The 14,341-nt window shown below is 39.9% G+C and overlaps 2 long non-coding RNA genes across 7 annotated transcripts; one reads left to right on the plus strand and one right to left on the minus strand.

Moving 5' to 3' along the window:
• Positions 1 to 191: 191 nt before the first annotated feature.
• Positions 192 to 11,114, minus strand: LOC103159358. Of its 6 annotated transcripts, none has more exons than XR_004772163.1 (5): positions 8,019 to 11,114; positions 2,765 to 2,875; positions 2,163 to 2,572; positions 1,143 to 1,435; positions 192 to 484 (listed from the first exon to the last, which is right to left on the minus strand). It is a non-coding gene; the product is annotated as an uncharacterized LOC103159358 (long non-coding RNA). The 6 variants fall into 6 exon arrangements; XR_004772162.1 differs by having other exon boundaries at positions 1,143 to 1,471; XR_003479956.2 differs by having other exon boundaries at positions 1,143 to 1,471; positions 2,247 to 2,572; positions 8,019 to 11,113.
• A 483-nt stretch (positions 11,115 to 11,597) lies between these two features.
• LOC113831753 lies at positions 11,598 to 12,120 on the plus strand. The gene is made up of 3 exons (XR_003479954.2): positions 11,598 to 11,612; positions 11,731 to 11,867; positions 11,978 to 12,120. It is a non-coding gene; the product is annotated as an uncharacterized LOC113831753 (long non-coding RNA).
• The last annotated feature ends 2,221 nt before the right edge of the window (positions 12,121 to 14,341 follow it).

The raw sequence follows: 14,341 nt of genomic DNA on the forward strand, positions 1-14,341 counted from the left end.
TTTGCAGGCAGACATGGTTGCCTGGGCCTAGCTTGTATCAGTCCCATGCTACAGAGGCTGTCTATTCTAGACTGATGTCTTTGGGGGCTGTGATCAGAGCCAGCTGAATGACCCGGGGTCCATCCCTGAGTCGGGGAGTGCTGGACGAGGAAACTCCCAGCTACCCAAGGTGATAAAAACCAGACACAGACTTCTTGTCATTTCAGTAGGGTTCTCAGTCCATCCTGGAGTCTGGAGTCCATGGTTTATTCAAGCATCCTCTTAAATAGCTTTCCAACAGTGGAGGTGACAGCAGAAGACTCTCATGTACAAAGCTGATATCAATTGCCTCCTTTAATCCTAGAGACAACCCTAAACAGCCCCTAGGCATGTAAACAAGTCCTTAGAATAGGTGTGGGTACACCCAGGGCCTAGGTCTGTTGTTATGCAAACTAGAAAACATTCTCCACTGAGGCCAAGCCATCTGGTGGTAATTAGCCAGCATCTGAAAGACAATGAGAGATTCAGGCCCCTGGAAATCAAGCTGAGGTTTGGACCCCAAAGCTTTATAATCAATATTTTTGGGCCCCAATACATGGTGCTAGAGAAGGAGCTCAGAGTTCTACTTCTTGATTCACAGTGAAAGACTTAAAAATTAACAAAGAAATATAACCCAGATAAGGAAACTCTCCAAACTGAATGTAAGGCAGCCTAACCCAGAAATTAAGGCCACTACTATGACTTAGTGCCTGGAATTTACCAGCTTACAAGGCCATAAGATAACTGGGTATCAAGAATTCCCAAATGGCCAACCTCCCCGAGGGGCTCATGGAGGAAACAGATTGCCCCACTGGCCAATGTGTCAATAATTAACAATTATGGGTCCCTATGAAACAAAGAGATAGCTACCATTTGCTCAGGCAAGATAAGCATATCCTGAGGTCTGCAGGTTTTACAACTGGTGGGTCAGGAGGCCATCTGATTCCCAGGCCTCCCCTCAAGACAAAGGGCCTCCTAGGAACCCATGACTCTGGTCACATATTCAATGGGCAGAGAGTCGAGGCCCCTCCCTAAGCTTATGGTTTTTGCCTTTAAAAACGCCTGTGCCTGGGGGACAGGGCTGCTCTCTAGCCTGCATGCTGGGAGAGCCCGTTTGTACAAACCTTTCATTAAAGCCTCTTGCTGTTTGCATCAAGTTTCCGCCTCCTCGTGATGATTGGGGTGGCTGCAGTCCTGGGAAAAGATTCTGGAGGCCTGAGCTTCCCGGGGTCTCACACCAAGTAGCAGAAGCAACTGTGTCACTGGCATAGCATGAGCATATTTAAGACCACAAAGTCCGCCTCCACAGTGACACACTTCTTCTAACAAGGCCACACCTCCTAATAGTGCTGCTTCCTATGGCCACACATTCAAACACACGAGTCTGTAGGGGCCATACCAATTCAAATCACCACATCTAGGAAATAAAGTATTTTGGAAAACTTTCCATGATCTGTCAATGAACAGAAGACACTTGCTGAAATCTTGAGGATAAGTAGGCAAGGCTATGTTTTGTGCAGTCTTGATTTACTTTCTATTGTTGTGAGTATACTATGGCTAAGACATATATAGACAAAAAGAATTGATTTGGGACTGACAGTTTCACAGGGTTAGAGTCCATGACTATCATAGCAGACAGCATGGCAACAGGCAGACAAGCTTGGCACTGGAGCAGTAGCTGGGAGCTTACATCTTGATTCACAAATAAGAGGCAGAGAGCGCTAACTGAGAGTGACAGACCTACTCCAGGAAGAGCACACCTCCCAATCCTTCCTAAACTTTTCCATCAACTGGAGACTAAATATTCAGATATATATGCCTATAGAGATAATTCTCATTGAAATCACAACATTCTACTCTCTAACCCACATAGGCTTATATCATAATGTAAGACACATTTAGTACAACTTCAAGTGTCCCCGTAATATTTGAGTCTGAATACACTTTAAAGTCCCAAAGTCTCTTCTGAGACTCAAGGAAATTTGTTAATTGTAACACTTATAAAAATAAAAAGGCCTTACATGTGAAACAAGCTTGTTCCCTAACTTGAACTAATAAAAAAAATTAAAAAAAAATAAATAAAAAATAAAAAGGCAAGTTATGAACTTCCAACATATATAATAATGGCATAGAATATGCATTACCATTCCAAAATGTAGGAATGGGGGCAAAATGAAGAAATACTGCACCAAAGCAAGACCAAACCCCCACAGGGCAAACTCCAAAACCTGTAACTCCATTTCCAATGTCAGGGGGCTTAGATGACTCCACCTCTCCTGCATTGTTGACTGTAATATGCTTCTGTCCCTTGAGCTGGTTCCACTCCCTGTGTGCAGCTCTCCTTGGCAGGTATCCCATGGTTCTGGCATGTCCAACATTTGAGGTCTCCAAGACGACCCAGGCTTCACTTTCACAGCTTCACTGATTGACCTCTCAGAGACTCCATGCAAGAGCCCCACTGCCTCATGCCTGGCTTCAGCATCTTTCTTAATCACAGAGGAAGATTCCACAACCTCACTCCTGGTGTGTCTGTCACTGCTCTAAAGCCAGAATCCTGTGAACAACATGACCAAATCTGAGGCTGTCACCTGACCCTTCCCTGAATTACATTTGCAGAAACTTTCTTTTGTTGCTTTTTATGAGAAGAAAATTCCCAGGCCTTTCTTTCTAGCAAGCTTAGATGGGTGAGATCTTGCTCTGAGGGCACCCTACCCCTTATTCCAATTCGTGTCAGACCTCTCTTTACCTCCTTTAGCACAAGCCTTGGCTCCAGCATTAAATGTCCTGGTGCTCTTTTTCACTTCAGTGAATATGGTCTAAATTTCCTTTTGTCCTTCTCATTCTTTTCGTTGTAGACCTGCATGAGAGAGAGTGCTAATAACCACTCAACAGATCAATATTAGACTGTCTTGAAATCTCTTCTGCCAAGAAAATTAATCCAATAGTTTTAAAATTAGCTTCAGAAAGATTCTTAGGATGTGGATAAAAGGAATACACTTTCTTTGCCAGAATATCAGAATAATGGACGCAGCTGCTAATAGTGTTTCCCTCTGAAACCCCTTGAGAGAGGCCTTGGTAATCCACATTGTTCTTAGCACTTTTGTCTTTTGAGCTCCAACTAGGATGACTCACTAAGTCATGTGTAGAGTGTTAAACCTCTTTCCTAATCCAAAGTCCCCAAGGTTTCCATTTTCCTCCCCAAAACAGCATGGCCAGGCCTGTCACAGTAACAGTCCACTCCCTGGTACCAACTTCATGTTTTAGTTACTTTTCTATTGCTATAAAGAGGCATCATGACCAAAGCAACCTACAGAATAAAAAGTTGATTTGGGACTTACAGTCTAAGAGGGTTAAGTCCATGACCACCACAGCAGGGGGCATGGCAGCAGGTTGGCAGGCATGGCACCAAAGTAATAACTGAGAGCTCACATACTGATTCACAAGTGGGTGGCTAATGTGGAAAATTACCAATATGGAGCCAGGTAAAAATACAAGGGTATTTAATAGGGAAAAGCCTTACTTACAGAGCAACCTAGCCAGCCGGCAGGGCAGCAGTAAGTACAGCAAGCCGAAGATGAAAGTGAAAAAAGGGCCATCATGTAAGCATCCCTCACTCTTAAACTTTCCCTACATCACCCTGACCACACCCTCGAAGGCGTGGTCAGGCACACCTGTAGCCAGCCCCTAAGCAGGCGTGGCTACAGCATCCTCTACAGGTGGCAGAGAGAGTTACCCAAGAGTAGCATGGGCTTTTAAACGTCAAACACTACTCCCAGTGACACACCTCGTGTCTAACAAGACCACACTTACTAATCCTTCCTAAATAGTTCCAATGAAGGGACCAGCCCCCCATTTTGGCAGCCATGACAGTAACCGTGCTCACTATGACCTTGTCTTAGTCACTAGAAGTTAGGTACCTGCCTGGTGACAAGGAACCAATCAGAAGATAGCTGGTGGCGCTATGCTTTACGACCCTGGGTGTACTTTACGGACAAGTGCACAGCAATGATGCACAGAGCATAGCAACCACCCTGGGAGGGCCTATGGGCCATAACAACCAGTTGACCAATCAACACAAGGCAAGCCCTCCAAGCCTGGAGGCACACCAATCGTGAGCCTGTGCGTACCCCTAGACACTCCCCTTATGCTGCCCTACAAGATCTCTCGCAGCCAGTTCAAACTGTCTTTTGTAGCCAACCGCCATGGTGGGTGGACAAAAGACCCGAGCTAACATGGGGTTAGCTCGTTAAATTACAATAAAGCCTCATGCAGTTTGCAGCAAGCTCTCGAATCTGCCTGATGATTGGGGTATTGGGGTGACCATGGTCATGTCCTGGGACCCTGGATACCTGAGTTTTCCAGGGGTCTAACACCACCAACCTAGGGACCAAATATTCAAATACATGAGCCTATGGTGGCCATTCTTTTTTTTTTTTCAACATAACATTTTATTGGTTCTCTGGGAATTTCACATCATGCACCCCAATCACACCCAGTCCTTCCATGTCATCTTCTACCCTTGTGTCCTCCCCCTGCCAAAAAAAATGTAAAAATAAAAATAAGAATTAAAAAAATAACAAAAAAGTCCAATCTGTGTTATCTATATATTCACTGGAGCATATAAACTATCACAGTGGTGAATAAACGTATTCTGAGGAATGGCATGGTAGAACAAGTCAAGATGGCAAACTGGATAGAAGATGACTTCCTTCCAGGAAATCAACCCCAAAGAAACTACAGAATCTGACAGAACACATGAATTTCAGTAATTAGCTCATTAGTAATAAAAGAGATCAACTAGTGGGAGAAATGTAACACAAATGAGAAAAGATGAAAACAAAGCTTCATGTGCATTTGAGGAGGGGAAGGATAGCTAGAGAAGACAGGCAGAGACCATATTCAATGAAGGCCAGGAGAGAAGACAGATTCAGTGTGTCTTATACTTCAACTCTCTCCAGTTTTGGGGAACTATCCTTCATACAAAGTCTGATTGTTGCTCCCAGTGTTCATGGGATACTCTCAGAGCAGCTCAAAAGCCTCAAAGACCCAAGGAGTTCATACCAACAGATATGCACAGCAGCTACCCAGGACATTCATGCCTCTTCTTTTCAACTCCCAAGGAACTGGTGGTTTTTAACCTGTGGTGGTTTTCCCCATCCTAGTGTCTTTATTCACAAAGTTTTATAAGTGTTCAGGTTGAGGTTTTCCTAGTGTAATAATAATAGAAGGAAGGACCCAGTATACTTCCATTTAACTGCTCTTCACCATTTGATTCACCTCCTTTATTTACCTTAAGTTACCAGAACTCAGAAAATTAAACTTTGTCCTTTAATCCCCAAAAAGGAGTTTTCAGGACAAATCCAATAGAAGTTTCAATAGAGAGCTTGAAGACACAAAGTATACCATCTGCCAGTGGTCAAGAAACACTGATATATCCAGAAAGTTAGAAATGTATGTTGGAAGACTTAAATGGCACTGCTTGCAACACAAAGGGGAAACAAGAGGTCATATAAAAGAGTCTGTTGAGACTATGGGTTATATGAATGCAATAGCTGAAGTAACACCAGGCAGAAGAGCTAAAATAAATACTATTTAATTAAAACCATGGACACAACTTTATATAAATTAATGAAATAGAAATTCATATTATAAATCTCTCCAGGAATAAAATATGTTTGAAAAGCAGAATAAAAGAACTGAGAGGCAGAGATGGACAAAAGTGGTCCCCAAAATAACATAAAAGTGAAAATGGAAAATTGAACACATTTATTAAAATGTGGTTAAAAATTCTCACAACTTGATTAAAAGAAAAGTTAGAACAAAGGGGATTAGTAGAAAAGGGAAAACACACAAAGAAAACTTAAAACCAAACAGAAATGAAAAATGTTGCAGCAGAAAAATAAATAAAATATAGCATGGTAGTTTGTGTGTAATTGGCTCCCACAACTCCCAATGGGAGTGGCACTATTAGGATGTGTGGCATTGTTGAAGTAGACATGGCCTTGTTGGAGGAAGTGTGACACAGTGGGTATGGGCTTTGAGGTCTCCTGTGCTCAAGCCTCACTCAATGTGACTCTCAGTCTATTTCCTATTGCCTACACATAGACATGTAGCAAGTACCTCTTCAGCTCCACATCTGCTGCACACCACCATGTCTCACCGTGATGATAATGGACTGAACCTCTGAACTCTAAGTGAGCCACTCCAATTAAATGTTTTCCTTTGAAAGAGTGGCTGTGGTCATAGTGTCTCTTCATAGCAATAAAAACCTTAACTAAGGCAGATACTATCTGAAGATAATATCGGAGTAAAGATAACATTAGACAAAAATCATAAAGGACACTGTTAATCTACTCAAGCAGCTATAATAAAATACCATGGGCTATGTAGTCTAAAAGCAAAAACTGTTAGTCTTTCAGAGGACCTGTGTTCAGTACTCAGCACCCATGCAGTAACTCACAACTGTTCATAATTCTAGTTCTCAGTGCTCTGACTCCTGTTCTGACCTCCACATTAGACATGAATATGGGGCACACATGCACATGCAGGAAAAATACTTACGCACCTAAAAATGAAATAAAAAAATTTAAAACCTAATGTGATACTAAAATAAGAGAAATGCCATTTTACAATCCTGAATCTCATTTTAAAGTAGAGAATATTCATTTATTTTCAGTATCAGTCTGTTCAGAAGTAATGCCAATTTGACCTTTGGAAAATACATTGAGGAAGAAGATCTCTAAAGAGATTGATAGAAGAACAAAGAAATAACTATTATTTTAGGAATATTTAATATGAGGATGAACAGTTAATACACTGCAAAGACTACAAAACAATATCATCACCGTAGTATTTGCATGCTCACTGATAATCATATTAAAAAATTAAAACAGATTAAAAATTAGTTTTAAAACTTAATAGGTAAAAAATATACATAAAAAATAAGCAGAAATTAGAAATCTTGTGTAAAATAGTAAATAACTACTAAATGATGTGACTTTACAGATATGTCCTATCAAATATGTGGAGGAATAATTCATGTCAATTTAAATTTTATATAATATATACATACATATATATACATATATATATATATATATATATATATATATATATGTTCTTATTTTGGGTTTTTGAGACAGGATTTCTCTGTGAATCTTTGTAGACCAGGCTGGCCTTGAACTCACAGAGATCCACTCCTGCCAATGCCTCCTGGGTGCTAGTCTTAAAGTCGTACACCACCCACTGCTCAGCTAATTAAGAGGGCAGCCAAGTCACAGAGAAACCCTGTCTCGAAAAACCAAAAAAAAAAAAAAAAAGAAACCAAAAAAAAAAAAAAAAAAAGGAGGGCAGCACAAGTCAAAGAGGCAATGTTTGCCAGTAGTTTTAGAAAAATAGACCGCCATAATGGGGCATGTGCTGTCTAACCCTGCAGAGACAGAAGACTTCAGGGCTATGAATATTAAAAAGGTGAATCTGTACTCTTAAAAGGCATAAAGAAATGCTTTGGGCAGAGAAGTATGTCTTGTACTCATGTCATAAGTGAAATCCATCTTTCTGTTGCCTACAATAAAATCACCTTATCTTCAAAGATAGGAACCACCTTAACATGAGATGATATTCCAAGTAAATATAACCAGGAAGCAAGGAGGCGTCCCTGTCCTAATATCTGACAAAGTAGATTTCAAACTAAGATTAATCATAAGAAACAAAGACAGATTTCATTTTAATCAAGAGAATAATTAAGCAAGTAAACACCATAATCCTAAGCATATATGCACCAATGTGGGTATAGACAATTTCACAAAAAGTACATTACTGAACTTACATACATAGATTAATTTCAGCTAAATAGGTGATTTCAATATCACAATTTCTCTAATAGACAAGATATCTGGATAAAAAATAAATAGGAACTTCAAAATTAAGTTATATAATTCAGCAAATTGATATAATAGATATCTACAGAATAGTCCATGCAAACATCAAAAAATACTTACTCTTCAGCAGCTAATGGAAGTTTCTCTAAAATAGACCACACACTTGGAAAAAAAAAAAAAACTTAGTTAATTCAGAAAAACTGCAATGACTTCATATATCCTATCTGACAATATAGTAATTATACAAACTCATGGACAGTAATTATACAAACTTGTGCAGATTAAACAACTCAAGAAAGAGACCAAGAAATAAATAAAAAGAAAATCCCAGAATTAAACAAAAATTAAAACACAACAAAACAAAATCTCTAGGGCACGTTAAAATCAGTCCCATGATTTTAATAAGCTATAAGTACCTACATTTTTAAAACAGAAAGATAAAATATCAGAGAAAAAATAAAACCCAACTACTTCCACATTCCAGAATTTAGGGTATCCTAAATTTGTATTCCTAGGTCATGTTCTTTCATGTTTGGCTTTAGAATAAACTATGTCTTATTCCCTTTTCGGATAAAGAAAAATCATATGATTGTATCGATTAAGAACAAAAAGGACATCATATCAAAGACTCCCTTCTTCTGAACCACTCAGACTACAAACTCAAGTAGTAAACTGCCCCACATGAAACATACGCCAAATTTGTCTAAGAACACAATCCTGTGTAAAGTGGGAAATTACCAATATGAAGTCAGGTAGAAATACAAGGGTATTTAATAGGGAAAAGCCTTACTTACAGAGCGACCTAGCCAGCTGGCGCGGCAGCAGTCTGTATAGCAAGCCAAAAAATGAAATCGAAAGTGCCCAGCCACCTGACCACCTCTCACTCTATGTCACCCTGACCACGACCTTGCAGGCATGGTCAGACACACCTGTAGCCAGCCCCTAAGTAGGTGTGGCTACAGCTTCCCCTACACATGTGACCTTCAGAAATGCTGGGTCTTCAATACCATTAACAACTGAGAACCCAAACATTTCTCTCAGTTTTCATGTTTCCTAAATGCTTTATAATTTGAATGTTGATATTTGTGACATTTATGATATTTGCTATTTTGCTTGGTTCTAAGTGATAAAATAATGCTAATTTGGGTTTTAATAAAGTTATAAAGGACAATATTAACCACATTTTATTAACCATGATTTTTATTATGATTGTTTAGCCTAAACTCCCATCTTTGTCAAATCTAGTTTTCATATTGAAAAGAGTCAACTATTCTCACTGTCTTGATTTTTAAAATACATTTCCCATTAGTCCATATATTTTGGACTTTTTTAAATCCGGTTTTCCAATTGAGCTTTAATTGCATTTTCTCTTACTACAAGTACACAGAGATTTGGGGTTAACTCTTCAAAATGTCTATTAACAGCATCCCTGATGTTTTGTGCCTTAAGTACTGATATTTCTTAAATTAAAATCTACATTGTCTAATATACAATTGTCCTATAGCACAATTAGCTGAGACTTAATAAAAGACTAGTTAATGATTGGATTTAGCTAATAAAAATAAAAGGACAATACTACAGTCCTATTTCGATTTCTAACTGCTAATAAAATGAAGGACTTGGTTATGCCAGGAAGGACCATAACATTCTGATGTCCAACAGCTCTTACCTCTTGTTTTTATCACTGTTACTGATAATTTGTTACATGAAAAAGACAATCTTAATTTTTAAAGGTTTAAAAAATCTATATTGTTATCTAATTTTTCTGTAATGTGACTTCCCATTTGCCTTTCCCAACTAAATCTAGTACAGTGCCAATATATTAAAACATCAATAACAGATGATAAAATATTATAATAAGGGTATTATGGAATCAATCCAGCAAGAAGACAGACTAGAATTAAAGGGCAATGAACTATTGCAAGTGCTGCAAAAATAAAATAAAATAAAATGCTCCTTATGGTACAAATGACTGTCGACATCATAGGAGATGTATCTACTTAAGGAATATTAAGGAATATTAAGACCGAGGTGAGGGATTTTTCTCCCCGGCTGGGTAGGATATCTATTTCCTTCATCTGTTGCTTTCATTTCATTAGGCAAAACAGTGTTCTTAAATATTTTAATTTTAAGTATAATAATCCCCTTATATGTCAAATGTAAAGCTGTGTCAAATACAGAGGACACATTTTTTAAAAGTCAGAACCAGGTCCTGATATGATCAAGGAGTTCCTTCTCGATGTCTTCACCAGTTACCATCTCTCCTGAAGACTGCCATCTTGCCTACTACTCAGAATCATCTACATCAGGTCCTAGGAAAGATCCTTCCTAGCGATGTGGGACGTTATAATATTTAATAAGTAATATGTGTTTACCCCTTCCCTGCCCACCTGCATAAGTGTGATGCTAAGTCAACAGGGGGGAATTGAACAAGAATTCCTGTAATGTAACTGTCAATTTCAGTGACTGTGGAGAATTTTGAATGTTGCGGTTCAGAGCCTATTTACAATTTATTTTGGGCTATCTCTGGCCCAATAGTCCTCCCTTGCCCACCTCTGTGTCAGATCATTAATGCCTTTGAAATATATTAACTTTGTTTATTTGTTTGTTTTCTGAGACTGCCTTGGCTGACTTGAAGCTCACTATGTGAACCAGGCTGGCTTAAAATTCAGAGAGATCTGTCTGCTTCAGAATTTTAGATACCGTGATTAAAGGTGTGCACCACCATGCCCAGCCCTGAAATATATCAACTTAACAAACCCCTATCCTCTAGTACTCAAAGAGCAAAGAATGCTATCAGACAGAATCCAAGGTATATATTTGAGGGTACTCCACCTGCCTATAACCCACTTCTTCGGTATTTCCACCAATATATATAAATAAAATAAAAACAATCTTATTTTACATACTAACCCCAGTTCCCTCTTCCTCCTGTCCTCCCATGCCCCCCACCAACCCTCCATCCCATCCCCAATCCACTCCCCAGGGAGGGTGAGGGCCTTCCATGGGGGATCATCGAAGTCTGTCACATCATTTGGGGCAGGACCTAGGCCCTCCCCCGTGTATCTAGGCTGAGAGAGTCTCCCTCCATAGGTTGTGGGCCCCCAAAGCCCATTCATGCACTAGGAATAAATACTGGTTCCTGTTACGATAAATCTTTCTGCCAAAAGCCACCAGAGCCCTACTGCCACGTGGGTGCTTTCCGCTAGCCACCCGAGTTCTGCCTGCCGAGTTAGGGCCCCAAATAATACACAGAGACTTATATTAGGTGCAAAGCTGCTTGACCAATGACTAGGATTTCTCATCTGTTAGTTCAGTCTTAATTATCGTAAATCTATATATTTTATAAGACTTATCTTATTTAGGAAGCCTTCCATTGGCCTCCTCATCCCGGGATCACATGGTGACTCTGGAGGAAGAGAGAGGGGGTCAGCTTCCTTCTTGTCCTTGTTTATATATGAGTCTCCCTGCCATGTCATTTCCTGTGGATCACCACTTCTCTACTACATTTCCCAGAATCCTCCTTGACTCCTAGTCCCGCCTAACTTGCTCCCTCATTGGCCAAACAGTACTTTATTTATCATCTAATAAGACAAACACACAGAAGCACTTCCCCCATCAGGTTCCATTGCCAGAGGCCCAATAGACTGCTCAAGCCCTGAAACTGACACTCACATTCCGGGGGCCTGGTTCAGTCTTATGTTGTTTCCCCAGGTATCAGACTATGGTCTTTGAGCTTCCCCTTGTTCAGGTCAGCTGTTTCTGTGTTTCTCCCCAGCATGGTCTTGACCCCTTTGCTCATCACTCCTCTCTCTCTACTACTGGATTCCAGGAGTTCAGCTCAGTGCTTAGCTGTGGGTGTCTGCTTCTGCTTCCATCAGCTACTGGATGAAAGCTCTAGGATGGCATTTAAGGAAGTCATCAATCTCATTACAGGGGAAGGGCATTGAAGGTCGCCCTCATATAGTGGTGAGTATCCCTGCCTGTCACCAATATAGTTTTTAAAGGCCTGGATTTGTTACTCTCTTTGCATGTTGAAGACTCCCAGGCTGCTGCCTGTGCTATTGGTTGCCTCCTAGAACTTGCATAGAAGACCCTGCTGCTGAAGACACCACACCCTTCAGATACAGTACTTGAAGGAATCCAGCTGAAACCTGGAGTGCATGTTTATTTATGATTTTCTTCAACAAATAGTATTAAATAAAAAGCAAGTTTGCAAACAGTGCTGTGATTTGAATGTGAAACATTTGCATAGGCTCACATTTGGTCCTCCAGATGGTAGCAATGTTTGAAAATGTTGTGGAACATTTAGGGTGTGGGGCCTTGCTGAGAGAAGCAGATCGATCATTGAAGGCAGGCCTTGAGGCTTTCTAGCCTGCCCATGATTCCTATTCACCCTGTGCTTCCTGGGTATGAATGTGATACAACCAGGCAGCCTCCTGCCTCTGCCACTGTGATGTGACCGTCTGTGCCATTGTCTTCCCTGATGTGGCAGACTACATCTCTGAGGAACTATAAGCCAAAATAAACAGGTTTTCTTTTTAAAAAGGAAAGAACAAAATAAAAGAAAATCAAGAATACAGATGAAAGAACTCTATCCACAGTTAGGCAGAAACTATAGAAATTAAAATATAAGAACTCTTAAAGAGCAACCAAAACTCACCCTGCTGGCTTAGCTGGGTCAACAAGAGAAGCTGAACATTAATAACAGAAGCCAAAAGGTGTAAAATGATGTCATCAATAGTACAAAATAAAGTGAAAATCAAGCTAGCATGTGAGCTACCTGGAAGTATGTTGTAAAACTGAGGGAGAAATAGAAGGATAACCAGAATGGCAAAATACGTTCTCCCAAAACTCTGCTCCCCCATAGAACACTGAGAAGATAGGCTATGAATATGGTCAAAACTCAAGGTCTTTAGAAATCTGCAAATTAACCAAATGCTGAAAGTAACCCTCTGGTAGTGAGTGACAGACCAAAGTTCAAAATCTAACCCATGGCTTCTGTTCTTTACCAACCCCCCATCACATGTCTTTCAATGTGTGCTGGCGATGACATAATCACTAATGCATTTGTTAAATGTTCTAATTCCCAGGCTCTAGTTAAATCTCTGGGATTGGAATAACTAGGGAGAATAATATAAATATAAATTTCAGTCTGCTTGCTTCTCAAACAACAATGGGATGAGGAATCATCAAGACCCTGGCTAAAGGGTCAGGTAGACTGGTGCCTGGGATTTCATGTCTCTGAAAGTCCCACAATGCTGCAAGTGCCCTAAGTGGTTAATATAAATGCAAAGAAGTCTGTGCATCAGTAGTATGAGCAGGATATTACCTACAGCTAAATATTCATTGTTTTCCAGACAATGACAAATAACTTTTCACAAAATTACAAAAATGTTTTGATAAATTTTCACTGTTGACTTTATCCTAAATCTTTATATCCCCAAAGGATACTGTTGGGTTGACAGGGTGTTTATAATTCATAGAAACTTCATGAACCAGAAGTTCATAGTATTTTATCCACATCACATTTGCAATCAGCCCCTAAATTCTTACCTAGTCTCTTTACAATGGTAAACAACATTCACATTGTTCATGATGAAAAATGATAGTATTCAACCATCAGAGCAGATGTCAAAAAGTGTTCGATTTACAGGAGAAGTTTCTTCATAGAAAAGGGAATAAAGCCACATTTTCAAATTCTTCAGATGAATCCATTCATTTCAGGGCTTACATTTGTGAAGGAAGTGTGATGTGGGCTATGAGTACAGGTCACCCATTCCTTCAACATACAGGAAGCCCTGAGTTTGATCTCCAGCACTGTACAAAATGGCGGTGGGAGTTAGTTCACTCTGTACTCCCTGCACTTGGAGAGGTCAGCAGCTACATAGAGAGTCTGAGACCACTCTAGGCTCCATGAAACACTGTAGCTCCCTGCAGAGGAAGACTCCAGTGTTTAGAAACAAGGGTCTTGTTTGTAGTTGGAAACATCCCCACTTCATTTAAGGTGAAAAACTTGGAACACTGTATCTTAGCACAGAACTTTCACCATGACAGCACTACAGATTGCTCTACCAGATGGCTCCAACGTGGGGTTACAATATGTTTGCAGCACTCCCTTAACCAGGTATGAATTTACATGTGGCATACTAAGTTTCTAAAAATATATTTTGTTATGACCACCCACCTATGCCTGTAATTCTGTGTGTTGTCTTCATTAATAAAGACCTTTTCTGAGCTTCTTTAGGAAGAATCATTTTTGAGAGTTTTAATTTCTGTTGTAAATATTGCATGATTCACCATACCCAGTTCTCTGAGTCGTGGGCAGATTGAAAATTTTCTTGGCCCCTGTGGTATTTCCCTGTGGTAGATGTGCTATTTCTTGTCACTGGCCAAATGGAAAATGGCATCTGTCATGTTCGGTTCAAAGGAGTAAAAGGATT

The sequence above is a fragment of the Cricetulus griseus genome (genome assembly GCF_003668045.3).
Source record: "Cricetulus griseus strain 17A/GY chromosome 1 unlocalized genomic scaffold, alternate assembly CriGri-PICRH-1.0 chr1_0, whole genome shotgun sequence".
NCBI classification, from domain to species: domain Eukaryota; kingdom Metazoa; phylum Chordata; class Mammalia; order Rodentia; family Cricetidae; genus Cricetulus; species Cricetulus griseus.